This window comes from Uranotaenia lowii, chromosome 2 (genome assembly GCF_029784155.1).
Source record: "Uranotaenia lowii strain MFRU-FL chromosome 2, ASM2978415v1, whole genome shotgun sequence".
NCBI classification, from domain to species: domain Eukaryota; kingdom Metazoa; phylum Arthropoda; class Insecta; order Diptera; family Culicidae; genus Uranotaenia; species Uranotaenia lowii.
In genome coordinates this window covers 365,856,677-365,881,412 of record NC_073692.1, presented here as the reverse complement: position 1 = coordinate 365,881,412, position 24,736 = coordinate 365,856,677, and the positions used below count along the sequence as shown (strand labels likewise).

The 24,736-nt window shown below is 34.3% G+C and overlaps 1 long non-coding RNA gene across 1 annotated transcript; it reads right to left on the bottom strand.

Moving 5' to 3' along the window:
- Window positions 1-662: 662 nt before the first annotated feature.
- Window positions 663-1,327, bottom strand: LOC129744342 (uncharacterized). The gene is made up of 3 exons (XR_008736897.1): window positions 1,243-1,327; window positions 1,098-1,163; window positions 663-1,036 (listed from the first exon to the last, which is right to left on the bottom strand). It is a non-coding gene; the product is annotated as an uncharacterized LOC129744342 (long non-coding RNA).
- Between the last annotated feature and the right edge of the window lie 23,409 nt (window positions 1,328-24,736).

Here is a 24,736-nt window from a genome sequence, read left to right as displayed (position 1 = left end):
CAAAGGAAACGAAATTCGGTCGACAAAATGGGTGCCATGACTTTTGATTCGTGAGAAAAAAACGAAAGTTGTATGGGAGGGTCCCTTTTGTTAGGTGGGAGGGGCTCAGAACTATTGCTAAAACCTTACCCTTGTCCAAAAACACCACTGTACCAAATTTCAGGCTGATCGGTTAAGCGGTGTGGATTTGTATAAGGTGCATACAAACATATATAGTCCAACTCATCTTTATATATTAGACTACACAGCAAAAAAAGTGTTGCGATATTACATCAAAAACGTGCACATAACTTGAGTCGCTAAAGGTATCTAATATTACATTGTTTTGATGTACCAAGCTACTACACGATTTTGATGTAATTATCGCAGTAGACGAACTCGAGCACAAAGATAACGTTGCCGTTTTTCTTTTTTCCAAATTTTTCTAAGTTTCTAACATCTTCGGATTTTTACAATTTTATTGGACGTAGGAATTGAAGTAGGTATTCAGTTTATGGCTGGTTCTCTTATGTGTATAATCGGATTAAACAATATTAACAGAATTAAACACAGCAATGAAATTTCAAGAGATGATTTTATTTGTATATCTCAATCATTTAGGTTAAAAAATCAAACATAAAAATACATTGTAACTAGAACTAATAGTAGTTTTTTTCCTTGAATTTTCTAATAAAAAAAAATTGAAACCGCTTTTCTATTCTTGTACTGTTTGAATACGGGGAGCACTTTTGATCAGGTTGACGAACGAAGAAAAAACCGTATAAAAACAGATTCAGTCACACCTTCAGCGACGAGCTTATCAGAATCCTTCCGAAATGCTCCAAATATTTGATAATAGACTACCTTTCTTGAACAGAAACTTCCAAGGTATTTGGGCAAACCACGTTAAGCCTTGTTTCCTTCTTTTGGGATTTGAACGATGTTACGTTATTCATCCTGCTTTTCACGCAAGTCGAGACACTAATTGGCAATTTCATGTCCCTTGGATGGCCAGTGGTTATGCAACTGCGCATTTGAACACACTAACAATTCATTTCTAAAAACATTAAATGAAATAATTAACGGGAAGGTTAAAAGGTTGAACAGAAAATACTCACCTTCAGATAAGGCTGTTTTCAATCTCCGAACCTCTTTTGCTTCGCTGATATACGAGGGCCAAATTCCTTGAAAACGAAAAATTATATCAATAAATTATCACCAACAGTTTCGCTTATATGTATTATCAATATTGATACGACTTACCAGCAAAACAAATCCTTCTGAGTTCCACAATCCGTTTCTTACTTTTTGATACGATCACAATTCAAAATGTCATTTGGAATAAACATTGACTACTTGATGTAATACTACAGAGCAGGTTATAATATTACACTGCATGATGCGTTCGGATTGTGTACATCGTTTAGATGTAATATTTTAACCAAAATAAAAAATAATACATAGATTGGCTAACATCACCTGAAATTACATCGCCCACAGTTACATTTTTTTTTGCTGTGTAGCTGATTTTACCCGGCCTTGCTCGGGTTCGTATAAATTATAAATCAAAATGAGTCGTTGGACTTTTCGAAATTTTGGAAGCTTTGTGTTCATCATTTGATATAAGAAATTTTGCCAATTTTAAGCCATGTTAGCTTCGTTAGTTTTGTCTTTTTCAGTTTTGATTGAGATTATTTATTGTTTTTCTCGTGTTCATTGTTTTGAAAAATTTATAGTTATGAGGTTTGTGTTTAAAGAAATTCAAAATTATTTCCCTTCTATGCTTGTTCATCCTATCATAACAAATATTTTTTTCACCAACATTTCTAAGGAAGCTTGAATAGCTTTTATCTGATTTTTTTTTATCTTCAGCTGATAAAAATGTTTTTTTTTTTAATTTCACATCCTCCATTTAATAAAAATCTCTTTTGGGGATCATCCAACTGGTATAGTCAAGTTTTATTTGCTTAGAAATTTTAAAAAAAGACTTTCGAATCTTGTTAAACCATGTTGAAACTCACTTAGCATGTTTTCAATTGTATGTTTGCTTTTTAAAATCACACTGCTTCAAGAGTACTTGTTCTTAAATGTTGAAAATTCCACTAATAGTTTTTTTAAGTTTTCGATAACAAACTCTCTCTGAACCGAAGTTACCATTATAATGTTTTGAAATAGAATGAATTTCATCATCTCATTAATTATTGTGAAAAGTGATCAATGTTGTCAAGTCACATTGATGACCAAAAATGACTCAAAAGTTAGAAATTGGGCAATGAATTTTTTTTTCTTATTCACAAATGGTTTTATTAAGGCATTTTACTTATAAAGTTTGTATGTGCTGGGAGTATTTTTCCTAACTTTGGATTAGTAAGAGGGGGCCGGAATCGTCGCGGCTACTCAACTGTTAATTCACATCTTATTATAGGAAAGGAAAGGGGATTAACTGGGGTCACTTCCAAGAACATTTTCCGTCAGGGTCCGGTGGTGGCTTCCTGGCCAATGAAATTGAATTGTATAAAACTCAAAACCTTAGATTTATTTACCTAATCCATTTTCTAAAATCCCGTTTGAATTCCTCGAAGACTATTGAAGCGTTTAAAAATCGCAGCTTTGGACTTATAAATCTGAATCTAATAAATTTTTTCTATCTCTATGAAAAACCCCGAAAATATGAAAATGTTTGGATCTTAAAAGCTGAAATTTAAGAAAATCGGTTCATAAGTTTTTCAACACTCAGTCCAAATAATTGTAAAAGTCAATTCTTTGTTCACTACTCAGTTCACTGTTTGTTTTTGTAGACCCTCAAATGCCCCCCAACGGCGGTTAAGAACACATTGAAAGCCACTATAATTCTTGTCTATATATTCCTAACAGGCTAGTTGTATTTTTCAATTCAAAATGTAAGCATATAATTGCATCCTTATATCTCGTATAGCACGTGCTTTGAACAGTAGAAGGACAAAAAACACCCGCCAAAATTTCCTCATTCAAATTTTTAATGCTGAGCAAGCTTCGATTTGCTATCCAGTACACGTGAACTCTGGATGGTTGCTTCTAATGCCCGGCCCATGGTGATGGTGAAAATAACCCCGCCAAAGGAAATGAAAATCGGTTGACAAAATGGTGCCATGACTTTTGATTCGTGTGAATAAAAACGAAAGTTGTATGGGAGGGTCCCTTTTCTTAGGAGGGAGGGGCTCAAAACTATTACTAAAACCTTACCATGGTCCAAACACATAACTGTACCAAATTTCAGGCTGATCGGTTAAGCGGTGTGGATTTGTATAAGGTGCAAACAACAACAAACAAACATATATAGTCCAACTCATCTTTATATATTAGATGATAAGCGGAACCATTTCCATTTGAAATGAGCGGGGAAATCGGTGGAACTAGTAGAGGTTTGAAGGATTGAAAATACACTTTTTGTTTAAAAATTACCTATTTTACCTATATAAAAACCGTTGAAAACATTTAATTTATTAATAAACTGTTGCAGTTTTCCTTTATATAGTTTGTTTTATTAAAAGACGTTAAAATTCGATTATTTAAATCATTTAAACTCGAAAAAAAATCATGGAACTAATCTGTTAAATTTGGTAGAAGCAGTTATATTGTACTTGCAAAACCGGTTCTATTATTCATTTATATGATATCAAATACTTATTTAGTGCTCCACCAAATTTAACAGATTAGTTCCATTAATGTTTTTGGAGTTTAAATTTAAAAAAAAAGAATTCTAATGTCTTTTAATAAAACAAACTATATAAAGGAAAAATGCAACAGTTTATTAATAAATTAAATGTTTTCAACGGTTTTTATATAGGTAAAATAGGTAATTTTTATACAAAAAGTGTATTTTCAATCATTCAAATCTCTACTAGTTCCACCGATTTCCCCATTTATTTCAAATGGAAACAGTTCCGCTTATCATCAAAAATAATCACAAAAAGGGGGTATTGCGAAAATGTGCACTTTTCGATGGAGGAGCCTTCCAAAATTGCCAATAAAATACACTAAATGCTTTCTATAGAGCTTCAGCAACTTTTAAACCCATCATAATGTATGAGACAATTGTAGATCGTGGCTTGTTACAACTTTGTTTCAAAGACAGCGAACCATTTCATCCAATATACAACGTGTCAGGTTCAAAAAACTGTTTTTTCATGAGATTTTTTTTACTTTGACTGTAACTTCTGAGGGTGATGTGATAGGACTTTGGCATATTCAACAAACTTATGTATTTTGATCAGATAAACAACTTTGTCGAAGACATCAAAGAACTAATTTGAAAAACAAAAAAGTTAGCATTTTTATCTCGCTATTGGTGGACCCTTCGGCAAAAATTTTGATACTAGAATATGCTCCATGTAAAATTGAACAATGTTGCTGAAGACACCGAATGTCTATCTCTTCATCCCTGGGCGCCATTAATTTCGTACAGCTAGATTGATGTTTTGCACCACTGTGCAGTGCAAACTGAACCAATGTGCATTGGTTGACTTTTACTGAACGAATGATTTCACGAGTCCGACGATCGCTTTTTTTTATAGCTTCTGTAGGTAAGAAAACAAGAAACCCAACAAAGAGCGGGGCATACTAGCTTTTTTTACATTTTTGGCCAGCCAATCAACGATGAGCAGGCTTGGTTATGACGTCATAATCCTTCAGATACGATGTCAGTTAATGAGGCGTTTTTCGTGACACGAGATCTGTTCGCAAATTTCAATTTTCCCCCCTATAGTGTTGCCGTAATACGTAATTCTACGTCAACACTGTAGAATTTAATGTTTTTAAATTATTAACCATCATCATGATCAAAATGTTTTTCCTTCTTTCATTGAACGAAGTAAATTAAGTTCAGAATCAGTTTTTTTCTTTCTCATAGATTTACTAATTCATTCGTTTTTAATGCTTGATTTCAGTGAACACTGTTTCATTTTTAACTTGTAAACTTTACATTATCAAAACTAGAGGCGATAGAAACATTATGTGTAAAGATTCGAGTTCAGAGAATTTGGACAAAAATTGGAACCCTACCAAATTAACATAGGCATCAATACGCTGTTTTCTTTAGTTATCAATTGAATTCTATGAATAAATTTTCGAAATGGTAAAAAGTTTTCAAAGAAAAAACAATTTTTTTTCTTAAAAACTTATTTGTTTGTATTTTCAAATAAACTCACCAAATTTTTTGGTACAGTTTTTTTTTTAAATTTATTTATAAATTGAACGCATGTCTTGGTTAATTTTTTTAATTTTAGAAATATTTTATAATAAACCTGTCTTTGTTTTTTATTTCTGAATTTTTATTTTCTTAAAACAAAATCTTTTTAAAATTTTATAAGAAAAAAAAATCCTACCTTTTGTCCTTGTCAAAACCCAATATTTAAATTGGCAGTGAAAAAAATATTCAGAGCTTGAAATTTTTAACTAGGCGCATGTATGATATAAGACTGAGTCGATTTGGGGTCATTTTTGAATTCCTCAAATCCTTAATTCTAAAAAGTTTGATATGGATTAAAACTCATCTCAAATTTTTTTAGTATCTTTTACATGAGTAAGTATAAACTTTTAGGTTTGTATGGTAAAATTTAATATTAAAAAAAATCAATATCACTTTTGTTTTTTCTGTAAAACTGTGCTTGCTTATGGTTTTTGTTTTCTGTAAAGAAAATTTGTCGATGAACAACTTTTTCAAAGACTGTAACTTCGTATCTAAAAAGTTAAAAAAAATTTATTAGGTATTAAATGAATGCAAGTCTTTTGGTATTGAAAACCAATAAATTAAAATGACACCAGTGACCCAGCGAAGTATCTCATGACTACTTTTCATACAATACTTCGCTAGGCACCCAGAAGTGGTGTCAATTGACTTTATTGTTCTTCTATGCCAAAAACATACCCTGTTTAACAGCTAATTTTTTTTGTTTAATAAGATACGACGTTACGATCTTCAACGAAGTTGTTCAGCGGAAAATTTTCTTTAAAGAATTTATAAATTGGCACAAAAACCATAAAAATTATGGATGAGTTTTGAACCAAAAACAAAACTTTTAAGAAACCAGGGTTCGAGATATTCCCAACCCCAAATCTCAGTTTTATATGATATGCATTTGAAAGCTTTTAAACGTCTCATTTATTTTTCATTATTTTAAATCATGTTTTATGAATCGATCATGATTTTTAAGATAATCTATGAAAATTTTCAAAAATAATCACAAGTAGCAACTTCAAAGAAAAATTTCAATGTTTTTGAAGTGCTTTATTTAAAAAAACAAAATTTACAAAAAAAACATGAAATTAAAAGTTTTGAAAAAACTTTTTAATGACTTTCCGGATTTGTTGTACATTTAGGGTATTGTTATTATTTTTAGCTAAATTTGAATTTTGAAACCCTCCTCTTATGGACGGGCCTTTTGCATGGGGGTGATCCTGATATTTAATTTTTTTTTTTCAAAATCTCAATGTAAAGAAAGGGTGACAAATTTTTTCCGTTGACTTTCCTCAGATGATCTTGAATACAAAATAGAGTAAACCATTGCACCACGAGAAAAACCTCATCTGGAAAAAACAAAGAGGTTATTTTTTTTAATAATTAATCAATTCATACAAAAAAAAATGTTTTGTGAAGCACCTATCCATTTTATTTAGTGGGAATGGACCATTATATATTATAAACAATCGCCTTTGTCTACTAAAAATTATCTGAACATGATAGTGTAAGTATTTTCACAACATTTGATGAGATTTACTTGTCAATAGATTAAATTTAGCTGTTTTTTTTCGTATTTTACGAGTATTTTGTATGGGAGCCCTCCCTCTCTTGAGTGCGACCGACTCAAAACTCCACAGATATCATACTTTATTCAAAAAAATGACTCAATACCTAATTTCACATCAATTGGTCTTGTAGTTTCTGTGTTCTCCAAGAACAAATGAGGCGCATGGGATCAAAGGGGTGCAAATGCCTAAATGATAGTTTTGAGAAAACGCGCTTCAAAGTTGTGAAGGTGCTCGGTTTTTCATGTATTTTTCGAATTCGAGCAATTTTAATTCAATCGAAAAAGTGTTAATTTTTCATTTGAAAATTTCGAATTCTGCTCTAGATGTACATTGAAACATGAAGCATCGTTAGATATAATTAACTCAAAATTAATGATTTTGGACTTGCACCCCTTTGATCCTTAGGTCCTCAAATGTACAAATTCTTTCTATTTGTATAGAGATTTTGACGATTTCTAGTAAGTTTCATACAACAATTCAACGCATTAAATAAACAACATATATCCAGTTTCATGATATTGTAAAGATAGTAACATGAACTTTCAAAAGTAAACTACGATAAAATTTTCAACTTGCTCCATTTGGAGTTATTGCAGCCTCTAAAATAGATATTTTTCGACACATATTGCCTCATAACTTCAAAACAAACTCAAATTTTGGTAATCCGTTTTCAACAAAAGATGCCCATTATAATTTTATAAAATTTGTTCAATAAATGATTTTAATAAAATATCACCATGAAAAGATATAAAAAGATAAAACTGAATTTTATAGAACCACCCTAACTTCACGAGAAGAAGAGTTGTCATAAAACTTTCAATTCAAGATGTTTGGTGTCTTCGACAAAGTTAATAAACTATAACGGTCTACAAAATTGTGGAATCATGTAGGCCTTTATCTTAACACAGGTAGGAATTAATTTTCGGATCTCAGAAACTTATGAACCACCCTAAAAATTTTTTAGTCGGAATGACCGTCTTTAGGTTGTAAAAGTTTGTCTATGTTCGTAACGTTCGAAAATGAAGAAAAATAAATCTCTGTATCATATTTTGGGAATTTTTTCAACGAAAAGTAAATATCTCGAAAGGTAAAATTGTTTTGTTCGTTTAGGAATTTTAGTAGAACATTGAATCTGTGTAAGATTTTCCAGTCACTAAATATGGCTTAGGTATAAAGTTTCCTCAGTCTTCTATATATATATATGGTTTTTTTAAAGGAAGCATCTGGTTGCACTCAGGATCTTACACGGAAAATTAAAAAAAGGTAAAATTTACCTTTTCGCGAGGTGATTTTTTTCCACCCCTCTTTCGAGGTTAATTTTACCTTTTTTTCATTCACCTATCAAAAAGGTAAATTTTACCTTTTTTTATTTTCCGTGTAAGATCCTGAGTGCAACCAGATGCATCTTTTAAAAAAACCATATATATATATAGAAGACTGAGGAAACTTTATCCCTTTTTTTTAATTCACCTTGCAAAAAGGTAAATTTTACCATTTTCGCATTCACCTAGCAAAATAGTAAATAATACCGTTTTCCTATCCACTGATTTGAAAGTTAATTGCTGTTGGTTTGATTGGTTTGTTCAATAAAAATAAAAACAAAATTCCTTCAAAAATTTTTTTATTCAGTGTTATTAGTGACACTTTGCCGTTACCTAATCCCCATGCCTTGCGTTAACATATTCTAGCCCTCATCCATTCTAATCCGGTCAGGTCCGGCTTTTCTGGAATGATATCTGGAGGATGACGTGGAATACACCTTGAAGCTCTGTGAGCCGATCTGAAAAAAAGCAAAGTATTATGACGAGAACCAGCACAACTAAATGATATCTAGAAAAACACTTACCATTCTGTTCCGATATTCACACATTTGGCACGAAGCAAAACTTCCTTCCTGAACGATAAAACAACTTAACCTCAATAAACGTGTTCGATAAAAGTTACTATTATTCGAGATGAATTGTACCGTTTTGTTGAGCTCAATCCAGGTCAACTTCACCTCGCTACGAGGTAAGTTTTACCTTATTTGGATTTACCTTTTTTTCTAGGTGAATTATACTTTTTTATTCAGGTCAATTCACCTCACTACGAGGTAAGATTTACCTTTTTTGGATTCACCTTATTTCTCGATGAATTGTACCTTGTTTCCAACCTAGATTCAGGTAAATTTTACCTCGCTGTGAGGTGAGTTTCACCTGGAAGAGGTAGAAGTTACCTTTTTGGCTTTCACGAGCGTTCACCTCGCTATTTCGGTAAATTTTACCTTTTTATTATTTTCCGTGTACAAATGTGCGTGCTCAATAAATGCGGAACCAGAATAAATCTTTGATCCCAAATTTAATTGATTCAAGGGAATTGAAAATTTCTCGGTTTATCAGCAACCTTTGCACAAATGCTCGTTGGTTTTCGAGTTTTTAAATTGATATTTAGAACTTTTATTCTGAATATCCAAACGTGAGAATCGTTAAACTTTCAGCGGAACCTGTGCAATTATCGTTAAAATCACTCCACTTCATATCCATATATGCAAAATACTCAGAATGTCGATTACACATCACTGAAGGCGTTGCCGGTGCCGTTATGTATACATTTATTGAACCGAGATGCCACCCCCAGAGATTAGCACCGATCATAAGTCACCACCCCCACCCACTTCGATTCTCAGTAATCGGAGCCACAACCCATTTAATCGAAAAGGCCGGCAGATTGATCCCAATCGATGTCGATCGCAGATCGCGGTTTTATTCTAATTTTCGCGAACGCTAGACGCCTAGCCCGGTGTTTTGTGTAGGTCGTCGGCGTTAAATATATGAGGAATATTCATCGGAATCGTTAATGTTAATCTTCCGCTCCGAATCTGGGCGTTTTTTTAATGGCTGCTTGAGGGTGCCAGGTGAAAAAAAAAACAGAGTAAAGCTCCTAGAGGCACATATTCAGAGCACTGAAGCCATCACCTTGATTATTGAAAATGAATAGGTGTTGTCTCAAGTGCAACATTATGGCAATAAGTGATCCACCCCTCCCTCTTCCAGTACTCGCTGCCTTCCACCATTGAGGCGTCTTTGAGGCGTCGCGTCGCGCGCGCCCCAGATCAGGTTTCTGCTTTTTATGCTGGCTGAGGCTTGGGCGATTGGGATCAAGTCAAAGTGATTATACGCACCGTTTGCAAAGTGTAATAAAAACCCATCGTAGGTTGATGAAACAGCAAAAGGCGAGAAGGCGATCTGCGAACAGACCTTACAACGAGACGCCTCAATTTTTGCTTGGAGCCGGGAAGATGGCGCGACAAACTCTGGCAGAGACAGATAGCCAGAAAAATCAAGGAAGCAGACGCGAAAAAAGACAACGACGACGACGAGCGCGCGTATCGACACATAAGAACCTGTATTTAAATTTGAAATTAATAAGCATAATAATTTTGTTGCGATAATATGTGAGATGCAAGGATGGATGGCCGGAGAGAAGAAGCATTGAAAAAAAGGGGGTCCCTCGAGCGATAAATGATGAAAAGAGGTCTCTGGCAGCGCCAGCCAGAGTTTTTTTTCCTGACTCCACAATCTACAGAAGAGATGGAAAGCGAAGCGACTGACATGTCGCCCATGCTGAGGTCGGTTTCTGTGGTGTTTTAACTTGAGCTGCAGCCCACCTTCTGGCGAATCGATTCAAATTTTGCCAATCCATTGCCAGGGGTCGCTCATTGCAATCAAATAACAAGTTACCCAGCGCCAGACTGTGTGGGATATTTCTTCTTCTCAGTTATATTTCCCCGTAAAAACACTTATGGTATGACTCTAAAAGGTTCAACATTTTCGCTGATTGAATCCAAATGGTCGAATCAAACAAGTTTAGCCGGAGTCAATGCATTATTTTATAAAAAAAAAAACTAGCTGATCCCATACGAACTCCGTTTCGCTTTCAACTTGGAATATGTCATGAACAGTTTTTATGAAAGTCAAGCATTTTCCAGATTCATTGTTAAGTAATAATTGCAAAAATATTGGACGATCACTTCGTCTGTCGTCTGCTACTAAATATAAAATCAGGAATCAAAACCACGTGTTTAAATTTTGACTAAATCATTGCATAACAACGCAATTATTGCCAAAAAGCAAAACCCCTTTCGGGGGCTCTTATATAAACTTTGATATCTGAAATCGATTGCCTTTCCCTCAAAACTCCCGTGTGCATATTTTCAAAGCAATCCATTGTATAATAACGTCAACGAGGAAGACAACTTTTAGCGCTAGGCATGCACCGCACTACTTACGGGCAGAATAATCCTCTGACCAGCTGTTTTCAGTGTTTTAATGTTGTGAACAATTTGTTTGATTTTACTGTGTCCAAAACGATGTTTAAACATAGGATTAAGAACCTTAGATATTAAGATCAGTCTGTAGGATATTTGAATCCAAGACGGTGTGTGAAATAAATAAATAAATAAATAAATAAATATTGCTAAAAATAGTGAAAAATTAATTTATATGGACGACCCCTTTCGTCGACCCCTGGCAAAATATTTGACATCTAAGATCGATTGTCCGTCCCTGAAAACTACCGTGTGGAAATTTTCATTCCAATCCGATGTATAATAACGTCGATATTGCAAAAATATTGAAAGGTTTATATGGATGACCCCCTTTGCCGGCCCCTTAAACTGATTTGAATACCTGAAATCCATTGCTCATCTCTAAAAACCCTCGTGAACCAATTTTCGTCTGAATCCGATGTATAACAACGACAATATTGCATCAACAGTGAATAGCTAACATAAATACTGAAAATTTAATATGGACGACCCCTTTTGCCGGCCCCTTACACTAAATTGGATACCTCAAATCGATTGCACGTCACTCAAAACTATCGTGTACCAATTTTCATCTGAATACGATGTATAATAACGTCAATATCGCAAAAACAGCGAACAGTTAATATGGACGACCCCTTTGGATGTCCCCTTACACAAAATTTGACACCTGAAATCAATTGTTCGTCTTTCAACACACTCATGTGCAAATTTTCAACACAATCCGACGAAAAATAACGTCAATATCGTGAAAACAATATTTGTCTTGTATGGACGACCCCCTTCAGAAGGGGTCATCCTAAAATTTGAAAACATTTTTCATCCTTCCTGGTTCTAATGAGTATCCATGCCAAATTTCAGCTCTCTAGCTCTTAAGACGGCTGAGTCTATAGAGGACAAACAAACAAACAAACATACAGAAATTGCTTTTTATATATATAGATTAATAGTCGGCCCTAACGAACAACTGTTGGCTGATTTTGTTGAAAAATTTTAATAAACTAGCTGACCCCGTAAACTTGGTGCCAAATCTACCGTTACAAATGTAATTGAAGTGTTTGGGGATCGTTTGTCGACAGCCAGGAAGTCTGGATCGGGGGGAAATCGAAAACCGGAAGCCGCTGAGACGACAAAGAGAGCTGCCGGTAGTTCCAAGCGAAACCCTAAGCTCTCTCTCCGAGATGCCGCATATAAGCTGGGTGTATTGTCTACAACCGTGCATCGAGCCAAAAAACGAGCCGGACTATCGACTTACAAGAAGGTAGTGACTCCTAATCGCGATGATAAACAAAATGCGACGGCCAAAGCGCGATCCCGGAGGCTGTACACGACGATGCTGATGAAGTTTGACTGCGTGGTAATGGACGACGAAACCTACGTCAAAGCCGACTACAAGCAGCTTCCGGGACAGGAGTTTTATACGGCAAAAGGAAGGGGAGTGGTTGCAGATTTTTTCAAGCACATGAAACTGTCAAAGTTCGCGAAGAAATATCTGGTTTGACAAGCCATCTGTACCTGTGGCTTGAAAAGCAGCATTTTCATAGCTTCCGCGGCTGTCAACCAGGAAATTTACGTGAAATACGTGACGTTTGAATAAACGTCTGCTGTCTTTCCTGAAGAAACAAGGTTGCTCCGTACTGTTTTGGCCGGATTTGGCACCTCGCCATTACGGAAAAAAGGCCATGGAGTGGTACGCCGCCAACAACGTGCAGGTAGTTCCCAAGGACAAGAACCCTCCCAACACACCAGAGCTCCGCCCAATTGAGAAATACTGGGCTATTGTCAAGCGGAACCTAAAGAAGACCAAAAAAACTGCTAAAGACGAGCAGCAGTTCAAGGCAAACTGGCTTTCTGCGGCGAAGAAAGTGGACAAGGTGGCTGTACAAAATCTGATGGCAGGGGTTAAGCGTAAGGCCCGGTTATTCGGATTTGGAAAAGTGGAAATCTAACTGAATATTTTTCCTGAAACTTTAAAAAGAAATTTAATTTGATTTTTTAAATAAACAATTTCACCGATTTACACGCGTTTTCCCTTGATCAAATTTTGACCGTATCATCCTTTATGCTATGCTCAATCACGTTGATAAGCTTTTTGATTAAAATCAGCTTGCTCGTATCTTCTTTTTCGACATTTCACACATAATACGAAAAAATAGATTTAATAAGAGACAAGTTTAGGAATTCTGTACTTGTTTATTTTCGACATCATCAATGATCATGAGAATTTGACCAAAGGAGGCTGTTTGGGGCCGTTCAGATACCACGTGGACAGAAAAATGAGATTTTTGACTCCCTCCTCCCCCTCCGTGGACAAGCGTGGACATTTGGCAAACCCCTACCCCCCTCCAAGGATGTGCACGTGGACAGATTTGAAATAGTTTTTTTTAATACCTTTGTTTGGACAGTTAGAAAATACCACTTTAAGCCTTCTTGTTATTGAAATGGCTGCTTTTCAAAAAACCGAAAAAGAATTTCCTGACATAAACTAATTTTTAAAATTTAAAAATTCTAAATTATCATATTTATCACTTGCTTTCAAGTAGCTACTCATTGTTTAAACTTTAACTGGAAAGCTTTGCAATTTTTAGATTTCGATTTAAACATCTTATTATTTATTCACCTTTAGAAAATATTTTGGAAGTAAGTATGTCCACGTGGACATGACCCAAACCCCTACCCCCCTCTACGTAGACAAGCGTATACATTTCCATACCCCCCTCTCCCCCCATCACTATGTTGTCCACGTGATATGTGAACGGCCAGGTGACCTGTAAACTATTTATTTTGGTCAATAAATTGGATTTTGACGTAGAATTGCGTCTTACGGCAACACTATAGGGGGGCAAATTGAAATTCACGAACAGATCTCGCGTCACGAAAAACGCCTCTTGGAGAGACATCTTTTCCAAAAGACATATCAAGCCAGGTCATCGTTGATTGGCTGTTCGAAAAGAAAAAAAAAACATTGAAGCCCCGCCCCTTGCTGAGTTTGTTTTTTTTTTTCACTGCCTACGAAAGGTATAAAAGTAAGGGGTTAGCTGCCGATTCGGTTTAAATCTTTATTTGACCGTTGAGCAGAACAGACCTGCAATTCGATCCGCGTCTGGACCCCACCAGTGGTAATCCAACGAAGATATCGTTTTGCCCCTTTCAGTCACCGACAGTGATGCCACATCAAAATCGGTATTTTCGAGTCCGAAAAATTCGGTATTCGGTTTGAAAATTCCAAAAATCGGTATAAATACCGATTTTTTTTCAAAGCTTTTAATACTATTTTTATTGAAAGAATATTGTTAAATTACTATTTTGCTGATATCGTAATTTTTAAAACATGATATTTTCTGCCCACTGCGACTTAATTGTGTTATTCACTCTAAACACTTTTATCATTTAGTATTTTTATGCTCCATAAATCTTTACTACTACATTCATGAATCCAGATCTTGTCTGGATGTTCTTGTTTCAGAAATACAACGTTGAGAAAAATTAATTTCTACAATTTTTAAAAATTGAAATAAATTAGATAACAACTATTTATGACATCATTCAAGATAGTAATTGAGTATTTGATATTAAAGATCATAACTCATTGAACAACTTTTTTGAAGACTGCGAAAGGATTTGACTTTTTATGTTTTTAAATATCAAAAATTCAATTTCGGACACGGTAGGCTGTGGCCGTCGATGACGGACGTGTTTAACTTTTGAAGAAAATTTTTGAGACCGTTCAAATTCCAGTTCAAACCTAGTGAACCTTCATATAAGAGAAGCGACATCTGATCCCTCCTAAAATAAAATATGTGGCAACATCGCCGAAATCTTGGACAAAAAAAATCCTCAGCACTGTTTTCTGGCGCAATGTTCAAGCCCTAAAGTGAACGCTCCTTCAATCCAACAAAACAACATTGAACTCGATGCCCGAAGTATCGCGATAAACGGTATGAATGACTTGAATTTCGTTAATAATCAGTTAGTTTTTTAACTAGGAACAAGTTTCACCAAAGCATTGAAAAAAAATGCACCTAATCATAAATTCATATGACCAGCTTAAAAATTATCTGTTTGAACTATAACAACAATCACAATACCTTCCTTGGTTGAGTTTTCAATAAGAAAGGTAAATGCTCGGATCGATTGGAATCGATTTTGACAGTTCTTTTGTATCGATTGGAATTTTGTGTTTGAGACGTCGCTTCTCTTATATGTAGGTTCACTATTCAAACCTAGTTAAAGTGTTGTTGAAGTTAATTTCAAGTCAAAACCAAAGGTTTTCCGGTATCAGCCCCAAAAGATGGATAAATTTTCAAGACATGTCAAACACTCATTTCCAAAGTTTATTTGTCCTGTCTTCCTGGAATGCTGTCGGCCACTCATACTTATCGGGGATGAAACCATCGAAGTCATGTATTGATGTTTGGTATCCGGAAAACGTTAAAGCTAAGTATTCTCATATTCTATTTATATTAAGTTGATCAAAACTTGTAAGTTTGATTTAAATACTAAAATGTTGTCAATGTTAAGAATATTCACAAATATTCGTGCCACATTAATAATGCCGCAAAAAAACATTTCGTAATTTTGATAAAATGATTTTCAATGTTTTTAACTAATCGTTATTTCACCAATTCAAAATTAAAATTTAATCAGTTCTTCTATTACTAAATTGGTCCTTTTTGGTTTAAATTAACAAGGATTAACTCATTCAATAACTTGTTTAGAATTTCAGAATTTCTCATAAATTTTTCGTCATTCAAATGTTCGAAACTTTAAAGCGATCGTTATTCATTTATATCATGATTAAATCATAAATAGGGCTTAAGTTAAAATCTTTATGTTTCTGATCAGTTGCGGGAAGTCGCTGGATTAATAATTTAATCAAAATTACTGAAAAAATTGACAAAGTTTTTATTTTCTTTATTTCTCTTTAAGAAAAAGGGTAAAACGTTTTATTTGGCCTTTTGATTTCGCCAATAATAAAATTAACTTTTTTTTTATTTCAATCTACTTCTCAATTTTTCTTCAAAATATTTGAACTTTTACACTTTTCAAACGTTTATATGATTCCTACATAAATATGATTATCCTTTCGAATTTTGAGTTATGTGCTGCTCACATAACAAATACAGATGAAGATGGAAATCAAGTTTATGCGATTGACTTCGAATGTGTTTAGTCATAATCACCTTTCAAAATTGTTGTTTCTTATTTCGCTAAAATGTTTGAACAAATTAAAAATATATTTCAGGAGAAAAGGCTATCAGCATAACACTAGTCAAAAGTGTTTCCCAATTATTTCCTTTCCCCCACATTCCCAACCAAATTTTATTGCAAGGATGTAGAGGTGACCTCGGTTCTTAGGCATAAAGTTGTTCTTTTATCCCTTTCTCATTTTTCCTAACCTATCTATTGACTACTAGGACGTGGCAGGCGCCGTTATTGATGTTTAAAGAGAGAGCATCATGTGGAACTTGTTCTACTGAGCCACTCCTGCGATTTTGGAATGTATTAAAATTTTGGAAATTTTGGAATGTATTGAATGTATTTAAACCAAGTTTAGAAATCAATCACAGAGTATACTAAAATACTTTTACATTAAAAGACTCTTTAAGGTGCATTTCGGATTCAATGATTCAAAGTGGATGTGAGTAGTCAATCAAGCTAAGCTAAATATCTAAAGTTCAATTTCGTTTAAAATTTCTTTAAAATTTCGTCAATATTCCCGTTTTTTTTTTTGTGGTTTAGAAAAAAATAACGAAATGAAAACTTCCATTACTTTTTTTCTTAGAAATCAAAATTACTCGTAGTCTTCGAGAATGTTGATTATTGTGTGATATTTTCAAAATATTTGGAATGTTTCAAAGCTTTGCCAAAATGCGCACAAATTTTTTAAAGAATTTTTTCCAGCAAAAGTTATCACAAAAACATAGAATTTTTTTATTTTATTTTGTTGACTTGTGCTATTTATCAAGAGCGTGCACTTATCTTGGTTCGTGAATTTTAAACCCACAATTTAAAGATATGATTTGCTTATATCTTAAACTGCTATAATCTCTAATCTACCAAGTTATTTGATAATCAAAATTCGATATCAAGAGAGTTGACATAGGAGACAAAGATGCTATCGAATAATCTGAGACTTGCTGGCTTAATAGGCACTAGAGTTATATTGGTTCATAATTTAAATAAGGAAAAATAGTTACAAGGAGTTAGGAAAAGTTAGGAACAAAAGTTACAGTTATATTTTGAAAAAAGAAATCCGTCAGAACGAATTTTTCAAAAATCGGTAGGTTTTGCCATCGGTCTGTGAATACCGATTCTTGGTCAAAATTTTCGTCAAAAATTGGTATGAATACCGAAAAATCGGTAGGTGTGGCATCTATGGTCACCGACAACCAACTAGTTGAGCAGGTTGGAGCATCAGCAGAGGCGACAGAGAAGAGAAGCGTCGGAGGCGCCCATTGAAAGCTGACAACTGAACATTATGTAGCGGTCCGTTTCGGAGGGCTGATCAACTGACCAAGCCAGGGGACTGAGATAAACGGAGAATCCTCATCAATAATCATACAAATTTTGCTGCCAATGATTGAATTTGTGGTAATTTGTTGCGATTTGTTAGAGAGAATTAGAAGGTTTAAGTTAAAATGAGAGAAACCGGTGCTGAGAGAGAGTGAAAATGTGCTAATTGTTGCAAATTGTTGCGATTTGTTAAGCAGTTGTTGAATTTTGATCATTACCATTCCAAATGCAAAGAATTCTCTCTACACTGCAATCCCTTGGACCAAACAGTCTGGGTGCATTCTTGTGTGGACTGGATGTGTTGTGTGGTCTTGATCTGTGTGAACTGCGAATGTTTTGTATGATCATTTTGCTGCGTCGTGATAAAACTTCTCACCTCATCCTTTCTCTATCCCACCATCCTTTAACTGTTATATGTCGAGAATTTTCTGAATCAACGCGGACTTTAAATTTAACACACGCAACAACTTGTCACGCATTCAACACATCTCATTCACTCAGATCAAGAACATTCAGCTCCCATAAGCACATATAGCTAACAAAGTTTAACTCTCTTGTGGAGAGTTTTGGAAACTTCGTTACACGCACACGCTATTTAATTAACACATTTCAAACTTTACTCACGTCCTGCACACACACACACATACATCTCATGCCTTGCACATACATGTCCACCGCTTTTTCCCAACCCATTATACAAAAATAGAAAGTCAGACGTTACTCTTTCTGTATTCTTGGCCCTGAAAAGGGCATTTAAATATATTAAACATGCTAGACTAATCTAAAATGCCGTGTCAGTTAACCTTTCTACGCTAGCGATTGCTATGCGAGAATGGGAGAAAGCAACTCGATACTGAGAGAAACGCATGAGGCAGAGTTTACAAAAATCGTGTTTCTCTTTCGCCCTGAGTCAAGCGTATGGATGAAAGACAGCGTCAAGTTTCAGATGTCAATCTTGAAAAATGAGTACAATTTTTTTTTCATTTATAGTACACGTGTAATGATCCCACCTGTAATTATTTGCAGCAATTTTCTTTTCGAATAGTTATTGCAAATAAATTAAAAGCATTTGCAAAATCATGGACGAATGAACCGTTTTTAAACTTTGCATAGGTATTCAAAATTAAAAACACTTTCGAAACCTTCTGTTTACATGCACGCATGGAATATGTACAATTAATGTGCATCTTTTTATGAACTAAGCAAATAATATGATTGAAAGCTATCCTATACCGTATTTGTTTATGCCGAGTGTTGCACTAGTGTTGCACTGGTGCTGTCAAACTATTTGTTTATTCGGACGGTGTTGCACTGGTTTTGACCTGTCGGAGTTCTGCTTACGGACGGTGGCCCACCGATAATTTTGCCAGTGTTGCGAGAGAGCGTGTGAGTGAGCGAGGTAGCAATACACTGGCGAGGATTTGTGTTTGTTTTTATCGGGTACGGTGGAACACTCTACGAGTGGAGAAAACAAATACAGTACTAGAAGCTGTTTCAGGTGTTGATTTATCAGAATATTGATTGGATTTTGGGGTAAAAGAACTGATTTATCAAATAAATGATTATTTAAATTTTTGTATTTCTTCAGCTTAGTTTTTCAAATCAATGAAAAAGATAAATTGGCTAAAATAAATTATGCGAATATTAAAAAATCATTACTTAAAAAACAGGCCAACTTCTTTTATCTGAGCTTTTATCTCAAGCGTTTGATACAAAGCTCGCATGTTCCTCGCATTGGTTGCATAAGTACCGGGCGCAATGCATCTTAGCGACACAATATAAAGTTTTGATTGAAAACGCTTACCCGTAGTTTTATTTCGCCTTTGGGTACGCAACAGTTAAGTTTTACAAATTGTTCTGTTGACCGTTATAGAAAATTCATATTAAACCGACCAGCTTTATTTGAGCTGCAAATTCAAAACGAAAACTCCAGACATTGACATTGAACACACAGTACCTATATGAATATTTTCGTCTTCATTCACGGATTTGTTATGAGCTTTATGCCTACAAATTTATCAATAAATTATATTGACACAAAACCGGCTTTCGTAATTCTACGTTGACTTTGCGGTCGTGTCTCAAATACAACCTCTTTAACTTTTTTTGCCTGTACCAATACTTGTGTTGTAGAAACGTTGATAAAAACGAACACTAAATGAAAATTAATTCTTCGACACCAGAAATAGTTTGTCTGATGATAGCACAAAATTACTCAAACAAGAAAATGGATGTATATGCTACGGCTTTACCACACCATTCAGTTAAAAAGTATGTTCAAACTTATTGAACACCCTGTACATAAAATCTGAATCTTGATAACAAGAATGATACCTAATAGATTCCGAATCAGTTTATGTTTTTCATGTAGGTATGTGAATTCATCAGTTATCAATGCCTGTTTTTTTTACCAAAACTGAGGAATTGCAAAACTTCTAAATGCCATTTCACCAAATCTTGAAACAAAGATTCGAATTGAGGACGTCAAAAACTATTATAAACAGATATTGAAACATTGGCACTTAAAATGCAGTTTTTTTGTGCTACTAATGATTTTTTCTATTTCATAGTTCAAACATCAATCCAATACACTGCCGGATCGGAACAAGCAGATTTTCCAGTGAGTAATTGCGATTGTTGTAGAACACTCACCCATTTGCCAAACGTCGTCAGGCATTTATTCGTCTCACACCTTCCAGACGAAGCAGCTCGTGTAGGGTGTTGTTCCGAGGTTGTTCACGGTAGCCAAATGGAAGTACATGGCCGGGTCGCGATCTTCAAATAGTGCAACGTGTAGGTACCAATATGAAGTTTAAAAGCCACCGCCAGCCATCTTGCCAACTTCATCTTGGGTTCCTCCATGAGCTACAAGACCTGCCATGTCGTTTTGGGGCGCGCGCCCAGTTTCGTAGCTAGATTTGCGATCCCGTAGCTGATGCTGTAAATCTCTAGCAAAAGGGTCCCCGGCCTGAGCATGACCGGGCGATATAGTTCTTCTGCTGGGATAAGGGTCGGCAACTTTTCGAGTCGCAACCAAACTTAATAGTAAATATGTTTAAAATTTCTTAGTCAGTATGAAATTCTTAAAATATTTTAATATAAATTAATAAATTTCTTGCGAATATTATTCATTGAATTCAGAAAAAAAAAATTTTATAAGGGTCAATTTTTTTTTCAAATTTGTTGAAACATAAAATATTATCTTCTACTATGTGCTTCTTAGAAACCATTTTAATATGTTCAAGCCAATTATCATAAGCTTGAAGAATTCAAAGACTCTAGAATATTCTAGAAGTTTTCTTTGATTTTTTAACCACGCGTATGGAATGCTCTGGAGTTTCCACACGTTTCCAGTTGTTTGCACGCTCAGAAAGTTCCAGAATCATCTTCATTTGTCAGAAGCTTGCGTGCTCGGAACATTCCAGAACGTTCGGTGCGCCTGTAAAAAGCGTCTCGCGCAGACTTAGAGTTCAGTTATGATTCAAAATTCGTGGTTGTTAGTTTTGCCATAAAGTTAACCTTCCAAGTTTAGTGAATTGTTAGAAATATGTGATTTGAAGAGTAGAAAATAAAAGAAGCTAAGTTGAAGTGATTTCTGCACCTTCTTTTAAGACCAAACCCAAATTACAGTCCACATTGCTCAAACATAATATTTGCATTTAATGTTTAATTTTTGGCTATTTTTTCGGTCTTGGATTTCAAGCAAACAACTTTCTTTGTGAAATGCCCGACGTTTCGACCATTTTTGGTGGTCTTCCTCAATATTTGCAATAAATGTGTATAAGGCTGGTAATGAATGTAGGGGAAAGACGGGTAAGACGGACACGGAGTTAAGGTTGTTTGTTATTGCTTTAATCATTGAAATTAGTCAAGATTGATTTTATAGCAATCAATATCATACTTGCAAATTACAATTTTCAAAAATGGTCGGCTAAAACGAGCACTTTGTAGAAAAGGTACATTTTCCGAAAATATTGCTGCACAAGTTTTTGTAGAGTAAAGTATTTGAGAACGTCTTTAAACTAAAATGGAACCAACGGGTCCGAATCTGCTAACAAAACAGTGTGGTTTCGGAATTCCGTATATTATAGGCGATTCTTTCGCCGGGGATCCTGTTTTACAGCTTTTAAGGCCTGTTTGAGATGGTTGCCAAGGTCTTCTGAAGGCATATGGAGGATCAAACCGATGAAAAATTTGAAATACCTGAAGAAACTTATGTGTCCCCGTTTTTCCCGCCTTAGCAACTTTAAGTTCAAAACGTTTGTTGCTCAAGCCCTTTTACCGAAGCTCGCTGATTTTCCTCTAGATGGTTAAAGAGAAGCTTGTGGTTTCAAGATAATTTTAGCATCATTAATTTTTTTTTATATTTTTCATCAGTTTCCTCTCTCTAAATCGAGCACGACATAAAAAAGAATCCACATCATTCTGTAGTAAAATAATGTATAACCGTAATCCGGGGTATTATTGTTCACTTTTTTTCAATATTTTTCGATTATTTTTCTGTAAAAGGTAAAGGGGAATGTGGCATACTTCATATTTTAAAAACCAGTACTGGACTCCTATGCACGTAAAACATGGTTGCAGAAGTTTATTAGGCTACTTTAATTTTGATTTTAAAATTGATTTCGTCTGTGTTTTGAGCTTGATGCTTTGGGGCAATATCGATCAGTCTCCATTTTGACGGTTTCAACGAGTTTACTGATCTCAAACGATACAAAACACCTTCATAATATTTTTCAAGTGCTAGTTTTTCAATTTTACCTTGCTTTTTAACGTTTACTTTAAAAACATTTCATATCGAAAAAAGATCACTCGTAGGAGATGGAAAGAATTAGAGAAACATGAGGTATCAAAGAACGAAAGAACATATGCCGTAAATATCATGAATTTTTCGAAAAAGATACAACGGCTCACTGGCAGGATTTGAACCTACTATCTCCGCTTCAGTACAACGGCGCGTTAGCCAATTTCACCACGGTGAACGTGATGATGATCAAATACAACACAAATGTTATTTGTTCAAACAAATTAAAAAAAAAACAAACGAATTTTGATTCCACGAGATTAAACATTGCATTGAAAAAATCTCTTTCTTTCGAAACGGATTGAGAACTGTCAATAAGGAAAACCCAAATAACTGAAACAAAATTTTGTTTTAAAAATTTGTTAATCCTTAAAAGTTTTTAAATTTTGTAATTTTTTTTTAAATACCAAATTTTGATGTGTTCAAATTTTTCCAACGATGCATAACTCCAATAGAAAATACGAATAGTTTAGTAATTGACAGCGTGTTCTATATTTGTGTTTATCAATAATGAAAACCTGCTAAGAATTGATTGACCTATCTAGATTTCAACTAGAACCGATTTGATATTGGCAAAACCCAGAAAATGATAACTTTTTTCAATTATTGAATATTTTTTCAAGGTATACAGTCCCCCCACAATCATGGGTCACACACAATTATTAGTCACCGATCATTAGAACTGCTGATATCTACTAAACCAAAAGAAATTATATCATATTATTATTTTTAGTTAATCGACAATATCATCAAAATGCATTAAAAATATTATTTGTGCTTTTGATAACAGTAAAATTGCTGTTTGAATACTTTTTATCAAAGGTGAACTTTAAGCTGTGGAACTATTGCATAAAATTCCAATGTTATAAGGTTGACATCTTAAACCGTTAAGCCCCTTATGCGGGTATTTCAAAGATTCCAACCAAATGAATTGGTCCCATATAAGCACAAAAGAAGAGTTTACATTTTCCAAATAAAACTGAGCGAATGATATGCGAAAATTCAATAATATTTAGCTAAATAAAAGTGACCCATAATTGTTACAGAATCCACCAAGTTCCACACAATCATGGGTCACTTTTTCGCAAGCAAAACAAAACATTTCTTGGTTGCTAGCTCAACCCAATTGCCCCTTGAACGTATACTAGCAAAGAATACCCCTGAATGTTTGCCAGAAACTTGTTGATTTTCATGTTGATATTCGGGTGTTGCCATGGACTTCTATGTGACTAATAATTGTGGGCAATATGACTAATAATTGTTACAAGCTTCAATTTTGACCCATAATTGTGGTTTTGAAAAACGTTGATTGTTTCGGTAAATTATTTTATTTTTCCACAAAATTGGAAACAAAATCATGTTTGAAATCAAAGAGGGAGTATTTAATGACTGAAATTCATGCAAAGCTTGATGTTTGGTCCACTAACACCCAAATGAACGAACATTTTGTGGTGAAATGATACGTTAAGTGACTAATGATTGTGGGGGGACTGTACACATATTTTTTCAACCAATTTATTATATGTCAAGACAATAGATGTCCTATCCTGTTTAGTGAAGATTTTCCAGACACATTTATCAAGTCAAAATGTGATTTTATCCAAATTTTCAACTGAAATTTTGACCGTTTTGGTAACGTGCGAATTAAAAAGGTTTGAATATTGTGATGAGGAGATCCTTACTTCTGAAAAAAATTCAATATGACTTTTTTTAAGCAAGTTCAGAAAAAAAACGATTTAAATGCCAAATTCTCATGAACGGTACAAGTTTTCTAACCATTTTTTTCTTCGGATGTTTTATTTTAAATTTGAAATAAAATATTATAGTTGTCAAAGTTTACTTCGATTTGTTTTCTGTGAGCTCGCCATCAATATTCCAAAGAATTTTTAAATTATTATAAAATGACGAAGAGTCAGATTTTTTAGATAAAGCTCAAATTTTTACTTTATTTCAAAAATCTGGCTGTCTTATAGAATCTGAATGCAAAACAAGTAATGAAAACTACTTATTAAGATGAATTTTTACTTGAGTTAACCCAGCAATAAGTAGAAATGCAAGGAATATTGAAATAAGGTAGTGTCGAGAGTCATATTGGATTTTTTTTGACGTCTCAAAAACGAATGTCTCAAAAATTTATATACGAATGGCAGAAAATTCTAAGATAAACACGTTTTAGAACGAAAATTAATTCCAATTTCATTCTAATTGTGTTGTAAGGCCTCTATTAAACTATGTCATGAAATTTTTAGGCCCATTGAAGATTGCATCATGTTTTTTTTTCTTTTCTTTTTTATTGATGAATGCAATAATGTCATCTTGAAGGCAAATCGTGCAAAAATATAGAAAAA